This window comes from Globicephala melas, chromosome 15, assembly GCF_963455315.2.
Source record: "Globicephala melas chromosome 15, mGloMel1.2, whole genome shotgun sequence".
In the NCBI taxonomy this organism is placed as follows: domain Eukaryota; kingdom Metazoa; phylum Chordata; class Mammalia; order Artiodactyla; family Delphinidae; genus Globicephala; species Globicephala melas.
Window position 1 is genome coordinate 9,402,412 of NC_083328.1, and position 11,310 is coordinate 9,413,721.

Genomic DNA, 11,310 nt, shown 5'->3' on the forward strand with positions numbered 1-11,310 from the left:
CAGGGGAAGGGCCAGCACTGGACCCAAGGTTTCTTCATTTCCTAGAACCCCTAACTTCATCGAGGTCCATGTCCCTGCTTCTCAAAGACTTGGTGCTCAAGGCTTTAGGGATGATGGGTAGTTAGAGACTCTGGCCTCTGGGGGGTGCCAGGGCCTCACATTTCAGAGATTTAGAAAATTCCTTTGAGGAGTAGTTACTCCTGGGCCAGTCTGAAACTAGCCCATGCATCCACTCACATACTTGGCCACTCATTTTCCCACCCACCCATCCAACCATCCGTCCATCCGTCCACCCACACACACACCTACGCATCCATCCACCCACTCACCCACAAATCCATCCGCAGATCCAGCTCCTCCAGGGAGGGGGAAACACCCGATATCTCAGCACTCAGCCCTAGCTGCTCAGGAGACTCTGAAGGGCTCCCAGCTGGCCGACCAGGCAGAGCACCTGCTGGGGAAGGCCCTGCAAGGTCCTGGTGAAGGGGTCAGCACAGCTGGGATTCCAGAACCCACACACAGCACGCAGGGAAAGCTGAGGGCAGAAGTGTGTGACATTGGCCCACTGCTGAAGGTGGGGACGGGGGGGATGGGAAGGAGGCCCCAGAGCAGGCCTGTGGAGCTGAATGGCCTTTGAGCTGCCAGGGACCAAGATGGTCCTTGACAGCGCTGTGGCCTGGGGGTGGGGTGGGGGGCGGGGGAGGTGGGAGGCAGCGAGCAGGTGGAGAGGGGCCTCAAAGGCCAAGAATGGAGGGAGGTGGTAAGTACCTGTGCCACCTGGGAGAGAGGACAAGATCCGGGATGGAGCTGGGAACCAGTGATGAGACTCGTGCAGCCCTTGGCAGTGGACAGGGGTGGAGGGTCATGGGGGGTGAAGGGGAGGGGGGGTATTTTTTCCTTCTACTAAAAAAATGTTGTTGTTGTTGTTTTAATTACCTGAAGTACAGAGATGTTAAGGTAAAACTCTTTCCTTTTCTCTGGTTCTAAACTTCTGAGAAACAGGGTCGGCTGTGTGTGGACTATCTCTCCAGTCACAACATAGATGCAAACCTGCGTGCATGCACTCAATGCGCCTATAGATTGTACTGACAGGGATCCAGTCACACTATACGTATCGTTAGGCCTCCCCTCCGGGCCTCAGTTTCCATGTCTGTGCAATGTCGGTGACCTGGTGATCCCTGATGAGACAGCCAGCGTTCAGGGGACCCCAATATCCTGGACGCCCCAGCTGGGAATTAGTTGGTCGCCAGCTGGACAGGAGGGGCTGGCCTGCGCCGCTCCGTTGGGCTCTTAACGTGAGCTGAGATCTGGCTGTATGAAGCTTACAGCTCCAGGCCCTGAACATAAGTCCTCCCGGGCCTTCCAGGGGCCCTGGCATCAGGGGGCCAGGGCTTGGGAAGACGGGAGGAAGGTGTGAATCTGCCCTTGGCTTTTCCTCACAGGCAGTGGGAAGATCAGAGGCCTCTTGGGGTCAGGCAGCCTCAGGTTTGAATCCTGGACCCACCACTTCGTCTGTGTGACCTTGGGCAAGTCCTTAATCACGCGAGCCTCAGTTTCCCCACCTGGGAACAGGTACAACTGTAGCCTTGGGCCTCACTGGGCTGTGCTGGGCCTCTGCACGAACTGTACCAGGCCTGGTGCGGGAGACGCTGGGAACCGCAGCTCCCTCTCCTGGGCATGCGGCCTTCCCAGGGGCCACGGGGACCTTGTTCTGAGGTCGAGAGGGCGGGCGATCAGTCCATCTGTCTCAGGCCTGAGAGTGTGGAGGGGCCCTGGCCTGATGGAGGAAAACAAGTGGGGGACGGTGGGCGGGAGGTGCAGGCAGGGTGGGGGGACTGGCTGCAGGGCTGGCCAGCAGCTCCACGCAATCTGTCTGCTATGCAGTCCCAGGCCTGGCCTGTATTTATTTATGCTGAGCGTGTATTTATATCAGCCCCTTTCTCATTAATAGGGCAGGAAATGGCTGGAATTGTTACATACCTGGCGGCCCAGGGGTCCCACTGAGCCAAGACACACAGGCCCTGGACGCCCAGCCGTGCTTGTGAGGGACCCTCCTGCTCAGCCCCAGGCCTAGGTCCCTGGCCTTTCATTGACCCCCCCCCAGCCCCGTGCACTGAGCACCCATCTACTTCCTTGGGATCCTAGTCACCCCCTGAGCCCACAGCCCTCAGAGCGGGGCTCATTTCAGGTCTGTCCCTGTCCTCCAGCTCCTGACCCCATCTGAACCCCGGGAGGGCCAGTGGTGTCAAGGTGTATCTCGGAGGATGGGGGAGTACTGGGCAGACCCTGGGCAGAACAGCGAGAGTATGGGATGAGAAGTCAGGGGATGGGATCCTGGAGTCCCGGCGTGGGGCTCTGGGCAGAGGAGGAAGTGAGGGGATGTGAGAGGACCCGCCTGAGGCTTGGGGGTCATCCCAGGGCTCTGTTCCCCACCAAGCTTGGACAGACCCTGCAGCCCACGGAGGGTGTGTCTGTGTTTACCACCCAGCAGGGGTCCGACAGGGGGTGTGGCTCATCCGCGTCTTGCCTTCTGGGCAACCATGGCTAAATGAGGCTTCTCCACTCAGGGCCTGGCAGCCCCCTCCTGGGCTCTCACGCTGCACGCAGAGTCAAGCCAACATCGCTCTCCAGGCCCCAGCTCTTGGGCGCGGGCCCCAGGTGGGGCTGCCAGAGCTGCGAGGCGCGGCCCCCTCTCCAGAGCTCTCGCCTGACATAACCTATTAGTGCATCTCGCCTCGGGGCAGCTGGGCCTGCCCACCCCTCTCCTCGGTTGGGCCCAGAGGCCTCCTCTAGGCTGGGATTCCCAGCAGCTGCTGGGGTCAGGTGGGCCTGACCTCCAACCTCTGCCCACTGTGGCCGCCATGCCCTCCTGGTTCAAGAGTCCAGAGCTGGGGCCACTGTGCAGACGTGGGGACTGAAGCTTGAAGAGGGTGAGGGGCTTTCTGAGGGCCTGCCCTCGGCCTCCAGCCTTGCCCTCTCGGCCGCACGGCTGGGGTCTGCTGGAAGGCGTGGGGGAGGGCGGCTCCGGACACTGAGGAGGGGCTGCCGCAGGGGCCTCTGGGCTCCTCTAGGCTGTCCCATCATAAGGACAGATGTGCTATGTGGGGAGAGGAGGGCCAGGCCAGGGACGGTACCCCCTCGGGGCTCCCTTAGGACGGCTTTCCTCAGACACTGTGTTGATCCCCCAGCCTGCAGACCCCCAAGCCCGGGCCACGGGCTGGTCCCTGGTCCTCCAGCCCTGCCTGGCCTAGCCCGGGCTCCTCCGGGAGCTCCCATCTCCGAGATGGGGACACCGCACCCGCACAGGAGCTGTGGGGAACCTGGGTGGCAGGTAAGGAGTTTGCACGCGGCTTGCATACAGTGGTGCTCAGTGAGCAGAAGCACCCCTTTTTTTTTTTTGGGCGCTGCCACGTGGCATGCAGGATCCTTAGTTCCCGGACCAGGGATCGAACCCGTGCCCCCTGCAGGGGAAGCAGGGAGGCTTGTCCACTGGACCGCTAGGGAAGTCCCCAGAAGCACCTCTTTCCAGCTTGGTGGCTGAGAACCTGGGGTCAGGGGCAGAGGGGCGCAGTGGTCTGGGGTCTCTTGCCTAGCTGGGCTCCTGTCCCTCCAGTCCCCAGGGGAGCACCACTGTTTGGAGGAGGAGGCTGAGGGACGGGGCCTCCAGAGCAAGGTTTCATCCTCTGAGATTCTCCTGGGGCTGCACTGTGTCCCCGCACCCCAGGGACGCTGCCTCAATGGGCAGGGCAGCGTCCCCTCCCACTGCTGCCCCAGCAAAGCCCTAGGTCACCTAAGTCTGTGGCTGGGAGTGTCTGGGTAGGGGTGGGGAGAGGCAGAAATCCAGCCCTGGAAGCTGCACCCCCCAACAAGCTGCCTGTAGTCTGAGGGACTTCAGACCCTTTGTTCCCATTGGGGTCCTGCCTGTCCCTGACTTGCATGACCCTGGGCAGGTCCCTGGGCCCTGTCCCTGCTCATGAAATGAGGCAGGGGCCTCTGGGCGCTGTGGCTCCTGGGTCAAAGTTCTAGTGAATCCTGAATCCCTCTCGGCCCCGAGGCCTGTGGGCTAGGGTTCGGGGTGCTGGAGAGGGTGTGAGGAGGGAGGCCCTTTGGCCCAGGCCTCAAAGCCCCAGGGCCCTCCTGCTGTGACCGCACACATCTGGAGCTGCGTCCCGTCCCCACCCCAGGCCCACATCTGGAGCCCAAAGCCGGCTAGCGGCTAAACATGGAGCGTTTGGGCCCCGAAGAGCCTGCTCCCAGGTTAACGCAGCGCATCTGGCCCCTGGCTGCTGCTCTGCTGTGTCTCCACAGCGGAATGCTGGCTGCACATCTGGAGGCCGGAGCCCTGTGGCCATCCCGCCTCACCCCACGCCCAGAGGGAGTGGAGTTGGTGCTGCCTGGAGTGCCCTGCCCTGAGGTGGGGTTCCGGTGTGTCGAGGGCTCCCTCTTCCCTTCTGATGTCATAGCTCACAGGGCTTCTCCTGGGGGCTGCCTTGGGAATAGCTGAGTTTGGACATAATGTAGACACATGTCCCCCGATGGGAGTGGTGACAGCTGCCGCTCTGCACCAACTCAACCGGCAGCCACGTGGCATTGTTTGAAAGAGCCTGTAGGGCCTCCAGGATTGCCTGCCTGCCCACCCCCTCCTGGGGTGCCTAGGGTGCTGCAGGGTGAACCACCCATGGGCTGACAGTGGGACTTCACTGGGTCCCTGTCACGGAGCACACCTCACATGTGCCCACCTGTCACTTCCTTTCTACCCCCTTCTCTGCCAATACATGTGCTTGGCAGGATGGGGTTAGAAGTTTCCAGAGGCCCCAGACTCAGAGAAGAGAGCCTGGAAAAGCAGGTGGCCTGAGGGAACTGGGGCTGGTATGTGGGACAGACCACCTCGGGGCAAGGGGCTCCTGGAGCAGAGACACAGCATGGGGTCTCCCGGGGGGAGAAGGCAGGTCTGGGTTGGAGGAAGCTCTCATGCCATGGGCACTGCCCAGTGGTGGCCTGGACTGGCTCTTCCTCAATGGGGGACATGACCCTTCTGACCCCACTGGGGCCATGGGACCCTAAGGAGTGAAAGAATGTGGGATTCTCAAGTGATTGTGGTAGTGAGCTCCCTGTCACAGGGGGATCCAAGCTGGCAGGGCTGCTTACCGTCAGGAAGATGGCAGAGGCTGTTCTCACAAAGAGCCCAAAGCTGCGTTAGATAGCTTTCTATCACTGTACTCCAACCCTATAATTCCAAGCATCTAGAATTCTGAGACTCCTTGCCTTCTACGACAGGAGGCACAAACTACCATGGGGTGGAGGCCAGATATTTGGCATGGAGGGTGGGGTGGGGGGAAGCAGAGGAGAGAGGCACTGGGAATGCAGAGAAGCGTTGCCAGCCTGTGGCCCGGGGCTGAGGGCTTCGCTGCCTCCCCGCCCAGAATGGCCTCCGCTCTGGTGCTGGCCCAGCCTCCGGGGCCTGGGATGTGAGCACAGAGCCGCCGGTTCTGCATCCTGTGGTCAAGTTTTATTGGAGCATCACTGGCCCCAGTTGAAAGGAATCCTTCATTTGCCGTCGCCTCCAGCCTGGAGGCCCAGGGAGCAACACGCAGTTTAGACCACAGAGCTTCATCCCTCCTCGTGCACCTCCGGACTCATGGAAAATCTGAGTCAACAAACATGCAAGACGGAGACACAAATAAAAAATAACGAGGGCAAACATTTACTGAGTATTCACCAGGGGCCAGATACAGTTCTGAGGCCTTTACTTGTATTAACTCCTTCCAGCCTCCCTGGAATGGGGTACCGTTGTTGTCATTAATCCATTTTACAGACGGGAGCCCGAGGCTTAAGGTCCTCTCAGCCGTTGGGTGGCAGACCTGGGGTTCAAACCGGGTGGTCTGCCTCCAAAGTTTGTGTCCTTAACCACTGCTCCTCCCTGCCACTCTGCAAGTGGGGTGGGTGGGGAAGACAGAGAGCAGAGGTAGAGATGGATGGGGTTGGGGCGTGGGGCGCTGAGGGCTCTGAGGCCCTGAGAAGGGATGCTGCCATACCCAGCCCAGGAGGGGAAGCAGACCAGCTCAGTTACAGGGGTCATCCTGTCCTGTCCCCCAGGCCTTCAGATGAGGTGTCGGGCATCCAAGGGTGGTCCCCTGCCTTGTCAAGCCTTCCAAAGTCAGAGGCAGGCTTTGCCAGTGTTGGAGCTGGTTCCCCGGGCTCTCCTGGAAGGCAAGAACCTGGGGCTGCTAGGGCTGCTAGGGTCAGCCCTGAGCCTACCTGCTCTGTGGCCAGTGTCCCAGGGGGACACCTGCTCCTGAGGTGGGGACAGTTTCTGGAAGGTCACTCAGAGCTTCCAGGGCTGGGGCTGGCGTTCTGCATGGATGTGAACATGTGTAGGGGGCTTCCCTCTGTCCACCTCTGCTGCCATCTGACCTGCCAGAGGAACTAGGCAGACAGCAGGAAGAGAGGGCATTCTGGGGCCGTGGGCCTCATCTGCGGACAACTCAGACAGACCTTCCTTGTCCCACTGGTACCTTCTTCTTCTTCTTGTTTTCTTTTGGCCGCGCTGAGCAGGTTGCCGGGTCTTGGTTCCCCGACCAGGGATTGAACCCGGGCCAGACAGTGAAAGCTCAGAGTCCTAATCACTGGACCTCCAGGGAAGTCCCCACTGGTACCTTCTAATAACGTCTCTCACCCAGAGCGCCTGCCCGTCTTAGGCACGAACAAAGCAGCCATCCTCACTGGGTACTTCCTTTGTTCCAGTCACCACTGTGAGGACTTGGCCATAATGGAATATCTCACTTCATCCCCACAACTGTGTCAGGAAGGGGTTATTATCACCCCCATTTTACAGATGAAGAGACTGAGGCTCAGAGAAGGGAAATCACTTCTCCACACAGCTAAGTGATTCACATCTAGGGCTGTCTGACACCCCCACCCCTCACTGAGCCCCTAATTCCCGCCCCTGCCACGAGGGCTGGCAAGAAACCTACCCAGGCCAGGTTTCCCAGAGCCCCAGACCGATGCCCCCTGTACCCTAGCTGGGCTGGCCGGGGGCCGAGGAGGAAAACAATGGGAGAGAAAGGGAGAGGAAACCCTCTGGAAGTGAGCGGGGAGGGAAGCCAGGCTGCCAGGGGGTTCTGGACAGGCTGGGTCCCTGAGTCCATGGGGCAGGGAGCAGTGGCAGGGCTCAGGGTGCCAAGACCATGCTTCCTGTGTGCGTTTGAGGTGCCCTGGCCCAACCCTGAATGGGGAGACCAAGGCAACAAGGACCTACGTGGGTCCCATCCTGTGGTCTTAGGGGTCTCGGCTTTCTCTGGGGGACCCCTAGCCTGAGCAAGTGGAGGAGACCCTGGAAAGACGCAGATTCACTTGCCTCTACACTGCTGAGTCTGGCAAGAGGAGGAAGCTGCTGGTTCAACCTTGACAGCATCTCCTCTGCCCCCGGGCAGGCTGAGAATGTTGGGAGAAGGGCAGGTGGGCTCAGGGCCCCTGACTTGGGCTGCACAGAAGGCCCTCGCCTGACCTCCCAGCTGGCCCAGCTCTCCCCACAGGCTCACCAGGTGGGCTTCCAGTGGCCCCTCCTGGCCCCTCATCCCTTCCCCAAACCCTGGGGTGCTGTCCTTTGACATCCATTATGGTATTAACCTGGGGGGGAGCACAGGTCACTCTGAACCCAGGGCCCTTCTGCGGCTGCTTGCCGAGGTCCCAGTGCCTGGACCACCTGCTCTGTATCCATCCTGGTGCCCAGGACCAGGTCTCTCTTAGCCTCGGTGCTCTGGTCAGTGACCTGAGTGCTCAGGATAGGAGACTGGTCCTCAGAGTGGCCTTTGAATGCTGTGACCCTGCAGCCTCGCTCACTCAGGGCCATCACCTTGACCCCCAGGATGGCAGGGTCCAGCCCTGGTCTAGGCGTCCGGGCTGAGCCCAGGTTTCCATCTGTGACTCTGGACTGGCAGGTTGGTTGGCCTGAGGGACACCGTGCCTGAGGGCTCTGTCTCCAGCCCCTCACCTGTGGGCGTCCCTGTCTTGCTCCCATGCCAGCAGCCCCTGGCCTCACCTCAGATGCATCTCTCTCCCTCTAGGAGCCGCAGTCCTCTGGGCCCTGCTCCTTCCTAGCCCTGGGAGGGGCCCTCAGGGGCAGCTGTCACCATTCATATGGGGTGGGGGGGAAGGAGAGTACGGTGAACAGGCGCTCAGGGTGGTGGGGGCCTGCCCTCCTTCTCCATCTGCCCAGGGGCCCAGCTTCCCCTCTGTTTCCTCCCTCTGAGTTGAGAATTGGGATGAAGGGCTTTGACCATGCTCTCAATCCACCAACACTGTTGGAGGCCTCCTTGGTGCTAGGTGCTTGGGGTGAACTCTGGTTGTGCCGTTAACAGGTTCTGGTGCCTTGGATCACTTACTTCCTGCTTCTGGCCTCAGTTTTCCCCTCTGAGGAATGAGGTTGGACTTGAGATGTTGACGTGGCCTTCCAGCTCTTGCTGGGGTGAAGCTCACCTCTCGCCCTTGTGTGCAGGCCCCCTGAAACACACACACACACACACACACACACACACACACACTTCTAAGGCCACAGGGCTCCCTGACCAGTCCCCGAGCTGTGACCATGGCAGTCTTTCCAGTCTCCAGCCTGGTGGGCCTTGTCACCAACAGTGAGAGGGTGGGGGTGGGGGGTGGAGGTCTCCCTTCCTCCCCCTCAGCCCCTCTTCAGGGCCAAGCAGCAGGGAGCTTGTCAGGGAGTGAATCCTCCCAGACAAACCAGGCCAGTCAACAAACAGACGACCAAAATAACAAGGAAAGATTATGAAACCCAGATTCAGGGAAAGAGGCCACTCCAAGCCTCTCTCCAGGACGGGGGGCAGTGAAATCGGGCCAGGCCTGTGGGTCAGAGCCGGCCTGGCCCAGACTATCTTTGTACTGTCTGGGGGATGGGGGCTGATGAAATCCCAGCTGTGTTTCACCAAAGCACTTACCCCTTAAGCCCGGGCTCCATGTGGTGCAAATTCATTGTCACTTAACTCATCACTCAAGGCTCTGAGCCGCACCCCTCCCCCTTCCCAAGAAAGACAAAAACACACAGTCTCTGGCACAAGGGGGAGGTGGGCGTAAGGGGCCGTGACAGGCAGGCTGGCTGTCTTGACCTGAGCCGCCCCCAGCGGGCAGCTGGCCCCTGCATCTTCCCACCTCCTTCCATCCAGCCCAGGCTTCCTCAAAGGCAGGCTGCCGTGCAAGCCCCGCTGAGGTCAGGTTGGGAGCCTGGGGTCACTGACATCCTCCCCACACCCCCAGCCAGCGCTGGAAACAGGAACCTGATGAGCCCCGAAGCGTGTGCGCAGGAACGCCTGGAGGTCACCACGTGGCAGCGTGACACGCGGATGTGTCCGCGCCAACGACACAGGCAATTTCCATCTGCTTTATGTCCTTGTTGCTTTTCACGTTTGTCGGTTTGTACCTGGTATTCTGCACCTCAGGGCTGTGCTGGGGTTGGTGAGGGGAGAATCAGACTGGATGGGAAGTGCTTCTGCCGGGGCATTTAGTCTTTATCAGATGCGGGGACGGAGACCACTGCTTTTACAAACTGCACTTACCCCCCTGTGGCTTCCTGAGCCGGGTGGCCACGGCCGAGGGCGCGTTCGGTGCTGGGCTCCCCCAGCCCGCCCCACCTGCGTGGGCACCGATCCCTCAAGCCCTTATTTTAGCCGACACCAGAATGGCTTTTCTCAGGAGGGCTTCAACTGGGACACAGCAGGCCCCCGACTGCCGTCTTATCCCATGTTGGGTGCCTCTCTCTCCCCCTAGACCGTGGGAGGCAGGGTGGGGGTGACCCACCCTGGATCCTCAACGCCTGGCACGGGGTTCGGCCTAGAACCCAAGTGCGGCAAATGCTTGTTGAATGAATTAATACATTTCTCAAGTGACCTCAGAGTGCTATTTGCATTATCTACACGCCAGATTTATCCAGAGCGGCGGCTCCCCAGATAAATATTGACAATCTGGCTTTTGTATGTTCTGCAGTCAGGGACAAAGCTCCCTTTCTGATCTGGGCAGGAAGGAAAGCTCCAGTCCCTAGAGACAGATGACCCCTGAACCCTCCTCTCACCACATCGGGGATGCCTGTGACCCCCTTTGCTCTCATGACCTCTCTGCTGGGCCGCCCCGTTAGCTTTGGTTTCTGGTCCCCGGAGCGGGGGGCGGTGGGGGGGGCAGCAGGGTGGAGCTGCAGGATTTTGCTTTCCTGGGCAGGGCCAGGCAGTTCCCGAAGCAGCGGAGTTGTTTGGGTGCAAACATTTCCCTGCATTGTCTGGTTTCAGAAGGCAGCCAAAAGTCTAGGCAGGAGGGAGGGAGCGGCAACAGGATTTTTCTCCCCTCCATCCCTAAGAAGACAGGAGGCTCAAAGCACACATGTGGGGCTTGGGAGGTCATGTCAGGCCCAGGGGGATACAGAGGAACGAGGAGCAGACAGAATAGGGGCTCAGCTGGGCAGGGCTGGGGAGGCAGGTGGATTGATCTTTGATTCAAGCCCAGCCAAAGGATGAGGCTGTACCTGCCCCAGGGGATGCCTGGAGATGCTGTCATTTCCTTGCAGCCTGGGTTTTCCAGACCAGCCATCGTTTTCTCTTCTGATGCAGCAGAGAGCTGACCTCCCCTCTCGGCTAAACTTGCCCCTCCTCTGAGGCTTCTGCTCTTTGACACCTTTTCCAGGGTAGGTGGCTGTGAAGATGGGGCCTCCAGGAGGTTGAGAGAGGGACGTCCAAGCAGTATGTTATTTAGGTCTCAAAAAATGCCTGAGTTACAGATGGGGAAGCTGTGGCTCAGCAAGTAGCTGGGACGGGAGAGCCCAGAGCCCTCCGCTGCTGTAAGGTCCCGATGCCCAGACCACCCGCCCCTGTGGATCTCCAAGGTCCCTGCTCTCTCTGTCTTGGGGCCTTTTAACAAGATGCTCCCCTGACTTCTGCTTTTCCTCCCTGGAATTCCAGAAAGACGCTCCTCTGTGTCAAGATGGCAGTGGGCAATGCCACTTTGCATTTTGAGTGTGTTTCCCAAGTGATGCTTCATGGAATGTTGTTTTGGGAGAGAAAAAAAGATTCTGGACCCAATAAGCTGGGGAAACACTGGATCTGACAAAGTCAGACAGGCTTCTCTCTTGCGGGACTTCTCAGAGCCTTTAAGTGTCTACTTTGCTCTACTAAGAAGGAGACCCGGTGTGCAGTGTTTCCCATACTTATTTGATACTGGTGCCATTTTTCCTCCTGAAATCTTTCCTGGGAAAAGTGGGACATACTTTGGGCCATGCAGGTTTTGAGGACACCTCAGGAGTTCTTGGACTTG